The sequence below is a fragment of the Littorina saxatilis genome, linkage group LG15 (assembly GCF_037325665.1).
Source record: "Littorina saxatilis isolate snail1 linkage group LG15, US_GU_Lsax_2.0, whole genome shotgun sequence".
Classification (NCBI taxonomy): domain Eukaryota; kingdom Metazoa; phylum Mollusca; class Gastropoda; order Littorinimorpha; family Littorinidae; genus Littorina; species Littorina saxatilis.
Genome location: NC_090259.1, coordinates 4,004,365 through 4,012,789, shown reverse-complemented (window position 1 = coordinate 4,012,789; position 8,425 = coordinate 4,004,365). Strand labels below are relative to the sequence as shown.

The following is an 8,425-nucleotide window of genomic DNA, read 5'->3' as shown; positions in this document are numbered from 1 at the left end:
AGTATTGTTTTGCCATTTTGAAGAAGACTGGTGTCAGCCTCGTCAGAAGCTGTAAAGGCTTGTTTTCGCGTCATTTTGTGTGTGCTATGTGGGTAAAAAAAAACGTAGTTTGGTAATGGCTAGTTGTATTGCTTTTAAATTTGAAACGAATATTGTTAATACAATTGCAAAAGAGCGTGTAAAATATCATGGCGTTTTGATGAGTTTTTTTGACGTACTGGAACTTTTCAGAAAAGTTTGATTAAACTGTAATAACTCTTTTCAGTATTGTTGCAAAAATTCAGCATTGTGCACACTTCGAAACAAATAAATATTACAACTATGGATCAATTTTGGTACAAAGCAACCACGCGCTTGGGTGGTATGGAAATGTGAACGCGAAACAACAATTATGAAAAACAGGTCTTCCAACATCAAAACCCATGGTCCAGCGCAGCAGACTGAACTGGCATGCTTTTTATCGCTATGAGTGACTTGCTTTCCAACAACATGCAAAACTGGTTCCGTTTTAACTATCTGTTTAGTTGACGATTTTAACGCGGTCATCTTGCTTTTGTGAATTTGATTTTGGGGGATGTCTGTGTTGGAGTTCCACTGTATAGACAGTAATTCCTAAACAATTAATCTGGGGGGTTTTAAATTTAAATTTGGTCGGGGAATGAATAGATTTCCCTTTCCAGTAATATAACCTGTTTTACAATAAACGGCGTCATTACAAAGATTTACAACGGAACACATCTGCTTAAGTTTTTTTATGACGGGTTCGGGGTAGAATTGAACACTTCCTTAACTGTCAAATCAATAGAAGCTAACTACATTAAGAACTGCTCAAAGTAGTCTTACTCAAGCAGGCCACACTCACCGAGTTTATTGACACAAACGTTTTCGACACGTGCGTGTGTGTTACTTTTTTTTATCATAAAGATTCTGAACTGTTGGCGTGTTCTCAGTAAAGAGACCTGCATTGTGAAAATCATTATCATATTATACTAGATGGTGTATCTTCCTTCGTGAGATTAAGTGGCTGTTGCGTGACCTCTGTAGGCTTTGAATAATTATTTAAGTCTGGGAAGATAAAGTGGTGCAATGTATTGTTCGCCAAGTGTCGTCTGTCATATGAGCGTTGATGCGTTGAGCTGTCGTTATGCGCCATACATGGCCCAGCTCATCCGGCTTCAGCGTGTTTTTATATCGGAGTGGTCCTTCTCCTAGACTGGTGGCTTTACAGGGCTGTCGAGTCCAGTCTACCCGGCTATTTGGCCATAGCTGGCTGGTTTGTTTATCTGAGGTGACCTTCCCCAGGGCTAGAACTTAAGATGCGGCTCTTGATCGCATGATGCTCCCGTCATTGGAGACCTGGGGTATTTCTTGAGTGTAACAGTGCCACCTGTTACCCCGCCCCATCCTGTTGGAAGCACCGCCAGTTGGTCCGCGACTGCTTATTCGTCCTGTCAAGCCTGGCTTATTTCGCAGCTAACCTCCATATCTGAAGGCCATCACACTATCCGCCACCTGTGAACGCGCCTGGTTGGGGGTGGTCGCCCCTACTGTCCCAGGTTCGCCAAGTGTTTATGCCAAGAGAACCATCATAATACAGACCAGAGGTAAACACACCCTTCTCTCTGCACGTCACAAAACCTGTTATTTGATACATTCTCCTTTTGAGTGTGACAGGACAGAAGTTAGGGTTATTGAAACGAAATAATTTTGGTAAGAAACAGTATAAAAGGAAAACCGAAAATTGTTCATGGTTTAATGTTACATGTGAGAAAAAGAGAAAGTCCTTTTTTAAAGCAAAAAATTTACATAGAAGAATGAAGACTGCCTTTTCGCGTGAGCTCCGCACCAAAACAAGTCGAAGTTATAAACAGGAAGTAAATAAGCAATTTAAAAAATATCAAGCAGACCTTGTTAAAAAAATCAAAAACCTAAAAAGCCATGATCCAAAATCGTATTGGAAGATGGGGTGTTGCAGGTAGCTCTGTTTCCTCCTTGGGGATGAAGCTACCAGGGGAAGGGATTGTGTTGGAGGTGCGGGTAGAGGGGTAGCCCTCCCGGTGCTCCCCCTTGGACCTCCCTAGTCTAGGACCCTGGGTCTTCGCGAGGTGGCCATTGTGGCGTAATCCCTCCGGACTAGCATAACGTTTCCCTATCCCAAGACCGACCGTGCGTGGTCTATGACCACATCCTCTACGAGGTGACCCTATCAACTAGGCAGCGCAAGCCCCTAGGCGAAACACGGCGGATCTAGAGGAGAGAACCTCGATAAAAAATTTGAGCTGCCATGAAGACGGAGCATGTTGGCTGAGGACAGCGGGCAGACCTTCTGTGCCGACACCCATCTACAGGAGAAAACCAGGCATGCACGCATCAAACCCAACATGGCCATACAAACGGATATTCGACGGTATGGTGCTCGTCCCGCGGATCGCCAGGCGGAGACAGCGCCGGGTCCCCAGCCTCAAAGGGGCCCAGCCTCAGCTACTGGTGAAGCGACTCAGAGTGACAACAGAAGGCAGCAACCCCAAGCATCAGTCAGTCAACCCAGTCAGCCGGATAAGTCAGCTGATCCGCTTGTCTTTGCACAGTGGAACGCTGAGGGACTTCGCAAGAAGAAACCCGAGCTACAGGATTTTCTCAGACGGGAGCAAGTCGACATCATCTGTATCCAGGAGACACACCTGACAGATGCTCACCGATTCTCCATGAGAGGATACGAGCTATTCCGACACGACAGAAGCAACCGTTCCAAGGGAGGCATTCTCACTCTCGTCCGGAACAACATACCTGCGATAGAGGTTGGAAGATCTACAGGAGAAAATGAATTTCTTGCAGTAAAGGCGGTCCTCCAAGGGAGAGAATTCACAATCATCAACTTTTACTGTCCACCTGATAAAAACCTGGAACTACACACTCTGCATCTGCCTCAATCCAACCTACTGATACTTGGTGACTTTAACGGCCACTCCCCAAGCTGGGGATATCAAGACCTCAACTGCAGGGGAGAACAGATTGAAGACTGGATGATTGATGAAAATCTAATCCTCATCAACAAGCCGGACGACAAGCCCACCTGTCTGTCCCGAGCTTGGAAGACGACAAGTACCCCAGACCTCGCCATAGCCACTGAAGACATCCATAAGATCTGTGACAGGAGTGTTGCAGACCAGCTAGGAGGGAGTGACCATCTACCCATCCTGCTGAAGCTCTCCCTGCTAGAACAGGCCTCCCCCATTAGGAAAAAGCCTAGCTAGAACTACAAGAAGGCGAACTGGGCGAAATTTGAAAGGCTGACTGACATACTCTGCCAAGAAACCACCATCGACTCTACGCAGGACATTAACATCAACGTCAAGCGGATTTCTGACTGCATACTCCAGGCAGCACGGCAGAGTATACCGAGAGGAAGAAGAAAAGACTACAAACCATACTGGAGCAAAGATCTGCAAGATCTCCATGACAAGCTAAGATCAGCCAGAGAGCTACTCGAAAAGGACCCCACCCCAGAAAACACAACGGCCTACAACAAATCGAGAGCTGAATTTGATGAAGGAAAGACGAAGGAAATCCGCAAGTCTTGGCATGAGAAAACCAGCTCTCTGAACATGGAGAGAGACACAGGGAAGCTCTGGAAGCTCATAAAGACCCTAAATGACGACCACCAGTGTACACCAAGAGCAACACTCCTGAAAGAAGATGGAAAGATCTACACTGGGAAAAGAGCTGCTACCCTGCTTGCGGAAAACTTTAGAGAAGATAGTCTATTGGAAGTACCAAGAGAAAAAACAGCGGAGGTGCGAATGAGGATGAAGGAGGAGCTAAGGAAGCAGCAGCAAACATCAGCCTGCATGACTGATGACTTCACAATACATGAACTGAACAGCTCCACTAGACAGCTCAAGAACAAGAAAGCTCCAGGCAAGGACGGTATCACCAACGAGATGATCCGACACCTTGGCAGCCACACCAAACAGAAGCTTCTGGGCATCTACAACCAGTCCTGGAACTCTGGGGTCTTCCCTTTCAGCTGGAAGGAGGCCATCCTCACCCCAGTCCTGAAGAAAGGGAAAGACAGGCACAACAAGACCAGCTATCGCCCCATAAGCCTCCTCAGCTGCCTCAGCAAACTGATGGAACGCATGGTCAACCGCCGCCTGCAGCATCACCTGGAAAAGAACGGGCTGATCAACCCCACCCAGTCTGGCTTTAGAAAAAACAGAAGCACGGAGGACCAGATTACACTGCTCACCCAAGACATTGAGAACGGCTTTCAACAGAAAATGAAGACGCTGGCCGTCTTTGTGGATCTGACGCGGACGTTCGACAAGGTCTGGAAGGAAGGTCTGCTCCTGAAGCTCCTCCAGAAACGCGTGTGCGGAAAGATGATTGCATGGATCCACAGCTACCTGTTCCAGAGATCAGCCCGAGTCAAACTGGAAGGACAGACAAGCATGCTGGTGAAGATCAGAGAGGGCGTTCCACAGGGCAGCTGTATCGCGCCGACGCTCTTCGTTGTCTTCATCGATGACATTGCTGACCACCTGCCCATGCACATCTCAAGGGCACTCCATGCAGACGACCTGGCTGTATGGACCAGAGCAGAACACATCACCACAGCAGCGTGCAGAATGCAGGAAGCAATGAACCACCTCTCAGACTGGGCCAAAGAGTGGATGGTCACGATCAACAGGACAAAAACCGAGGCCACATGCTGCTCACTCTCCCCCAAGAAAGAGGAGTTCACCCTGCGACTCGATGGCCAGAACATCCCTCAGCAAGAGACCCCAACCTATCTCGGGGTGAAACTGGACAGAAGGCTAACGTGGGCTCCGCACATCTCCGTCATGCACAGCAAAGCCACCAAGAAAATGGCTGTGATGAAGAAACTGTCTGGAACAAAGTGGGGCGCCAACATGAAGATCCTGACTCAAGTTTACACAGGATCTGTCAGACCCCACATGGAATATGCCTCAAACGCCTGGTCAACTGCAGCCAAAACCAACACAGACAACCTGGCCAAGGTCCAAAATGCTGGCCTGCGACTCATCACAGGAGGCATGAAGACTACCCCCATCTCGGCACTGGAGAAGACGGCAGGCCTGACCTCCCTGGAAGAGAGACGGGATGAAAAACTCCTGAGGCAGAGTGAGAAGATGAAGAGGCTCCCGTCCCATCCACTGCACTCTACACTCCAAGCCCCAACCAAAAACCGAATCAAGCGACAGAGCCCAAACCACCTGATCAAGGCACTTCAGCACAAGCACAAAGGCTCTCTACCCCCATCAACTGGCCAACCACTGGAAATGCTCCAAGACTATGAGGAATGGTCACTGGATGTCCCCCCCCCCATCATCCTTGACGTCCCTGGGATTGGAGCAAAGCAAGAGCAACCAGAAGCAGTGCTCAAGTCCCTGACCCTGGAAACACTAGACAGGGACTACCCCACCACCACCTGGACCCAAGTCTTTACAGACGGCTCAGCCGAGCATGCTGTGAGGAATGGGGGAGGCGGTGTCTACATCAAGTTCCCTGACGGCAGCTCGCTCCGCAAGTCTGTCGCCACTGGCCTAGTCTCCACAAACTACCGAGCTGAAGCACACGCCTTGCACCTCGCAGCACAGACCTTGAACCAGGAAGAGGCATTACCTGGCCAGACAGTCTTCCTCACAGACTGCCGATCTCTCCTGCAGAGCCTTCAGACCAGAGAGAGAGAACAGATCCTGCAAGACATAAAGCAGGAACTGCACTACCTCAGCAGCAAAACCACTGTCGTCCTACAGTGGATTCCCTCCCATTGCGGAATCAGTGGCAACGAGGAAGCGGACAGACTCTCCAAGGAGGGAAGTAAGCTGGAACAGTCAGTACACCCCTCATCCTACGGAGAAAAAAAGACCCTCCTACGAAGTCACTTCAGAGCCGCCTGGAGGGAACGTCTGCACCTGGGGGCCGAGGAAGACGATATCCACCAGCTGGATCGAAAACAGCAAGTCACCATATTCAGGCTCAGAACTGGACACTGTCGGCTCCTCTCCCACCTCTATCGCCTGAAGATTTCACACACGGATCAATGCCCGTGTGACACAGGCCCCCAGACACCAGAGCACGTACTGCAGGCCTGTCCAACCTTCGACACCCTGAGGCGCCAAACGTGGCCGAGTGAAGTGGAGCTCCGCGAAAAGCTGTGGGGGACAGCGGCATCACTGCGGCTGACTGCGGGATTTGCACTCAACACTGGACTGGACATCTAGACGTATGGCCGGGAACGTAGAAGAAGAAGAAGAAGTATTGGAAGATTATTAATGGAACACTAAGAGAAAAAAAATGAAGAATTACCAAAAGACTCTTCTGACGTTTTTTTGAAACACTTTAAAGGTATGTTTTCAGCAGGTGAAGATGAGGTTGATAAAAATGAATCTAATTTAAATGAAATGGTACATAATGATAACGCTGATTTTAATTGTATGATAACAGAAGATGAAGTTTTAAAAGCAGTTAAAAAGCTAAAAATAATAAAGCCTGTGGAAATGATCAAATTATAAATGAGTTTTTGAAAGCTTCTGCTGGGAAGTTGATTAAAGTACATGTATACAAAGCTGTTTAATGTAATTCTTTGTTCTGGACACATGCCCGACGAATGGTATGTTGGACTTTTACGCCCCATGTATAAGCAAAAGGGAAATGCGGAAGACCTAGCAAATTACAGAGGTATAACCCTGATGAGCTGCTTTGGAAAGTTATTTACCAGTGTTCTGAATAATAGGCTAACTAATTATTTTGATGAGTATTCAGTCATTGGTGAAGAACAAGCCGGTTTTCGAGCAGGTCATTCAACCCTCGACCACATTTTTACTTTACATAGTATTATTGATTACTTTCTATCAAAGAGAAAAAGGTTATATTGTCTTTTTATTGATTATGAAAAAGCATTTGATTATGTGAAAAGAGCTTTTCTATGGAAGAAGATGTTTGACGCTGGAATAAATGGGCGAATGCTAAATATTATTCAAAATTTGTATAGTAAGGCCAAGTCATGTGTTTTGGTAGGTAACCAAAAGTCAGATTTCTTTCAATGTTTTACCGGTGTACATCAAGGGGAAAACTTGTCACCTGCATTGTTTGCTGTGTATTTAAATGATTTACAAGCTTATATGTTTGATAAAACTGAACACCTCCCTACTATTGAAAGAGAGGTCGCTATGTTGGACTTACAGCCGGATGATGCTGAGCTGATGTTTAAAATGTTTATTTTATTATATGCAGATGATACAACCTTTTTAGCAGAATCCCCAGAAGCATTACAAGACTCGTTTAATGTGTTGTCCGAATACTGCGATCTGTGGAGTTTGTGGGTGAACGCCAAAAAAACGAAAATAGTTGTTTTTTCAAGAGGTAAAATACGAAAATTGCCATTATTTAAATACAAAGATGAATTAATTGAGGTCGTGTTTGGTTTTCAATATTTGGGTCTATTTTTTAATTATAATAATAAGTTTAATAAATCACAAAAGTTGTTATATGATAAGGCCTCTCGAGCAATGTTTAGCTTGTTAAAGAAGTGTAGAAAATTGTCGTTGTCCATAGATATTCAAATTGAATTGTTTGATAGAATAGTTGCACCGATTATGTTATATGGCTGTGAAGTATGGGGACCAAATTTGGTAAATTTAGCAACAAAATTGCAGCTACGTTTTTATAAGATTATTTTGAAATTGAGAAAGTCGACCCCAACGTGTATGGTATTAGGCGAATTAGGCAAATTTCCACCAGATGTCCTCGTAAAAAATAGAATATTTAGTTTTTGGTTTAAATTGGTGGATTGTAATACGTTTTCAAATGTATTGTACCGTTTTTTTGCACCGCCTCTATGTAAATAACATATATGAAGCACCTTATTTAAAACATGTTGAAACAACTTTAAATGCTCTTGGTCTTAGTGGTTTTTGGCATGACCAGTTTAATTTACGATGTTCCGAAAAATGGTTTAAATTGAAAACGTTGCAATGCCTAAAAGATCAATATATACAATCGTGGTTTTCAGAATTAAATGAAAAAGAAACTTGTTTGAATTATAGATTGTTTAAAAATACATTTATATTTGAAATTTTTTTTGAACATTTTACCCAATCACCTAGCACTCTCTTTTTTACGTTTTAGAACATTAAATCATAAATTGCCAATACAGAAAGGCCGAATGTTAAATATACCACATAACGAAAGAATATGTGTTAAATGCCAGTCTGGAGAACTCGGAGATGAATTTCAGTGTCATTTTTTTGAAAATGTGAGGAAAAGGTTGTTACCATTGTATTTTCGTAGAAATTCAAATGCAGTCAAATTTAAACATTTATTTGAATTAACAAAGAAACGAAAGTTATTGCATTTAATATATTTTATTAAGAATATTTTGAAAGAGTTCTGATTATTT

The 8,425-nt window shown here is 44.7% G+C and overlaps 1 long non-coding RNA gene across 1 annotated transcript in view; it reads left to right on the top strand.

The window, feature by feature from the left end:
- Nucleotides 1-8,052, top strand: part of LOC138948276 (uncharacterized) — a 289,660-nt gene extending 281,608 nt beyond the window's left edge. Inside the window, exon 2 of the long non-coding RNA XR_011449960.1 lies at nucleotides 7,279-8,052. This is a non-coding gene — a long non-coding RNA (uncharacterized lncRNA). The remainder of the gene's footprint in view (nucleotides 1-7,278) is intronic.
- The last annotated feature ends 373 nt before the right edge of the window (nucleotides 8,053-8,425 follow it).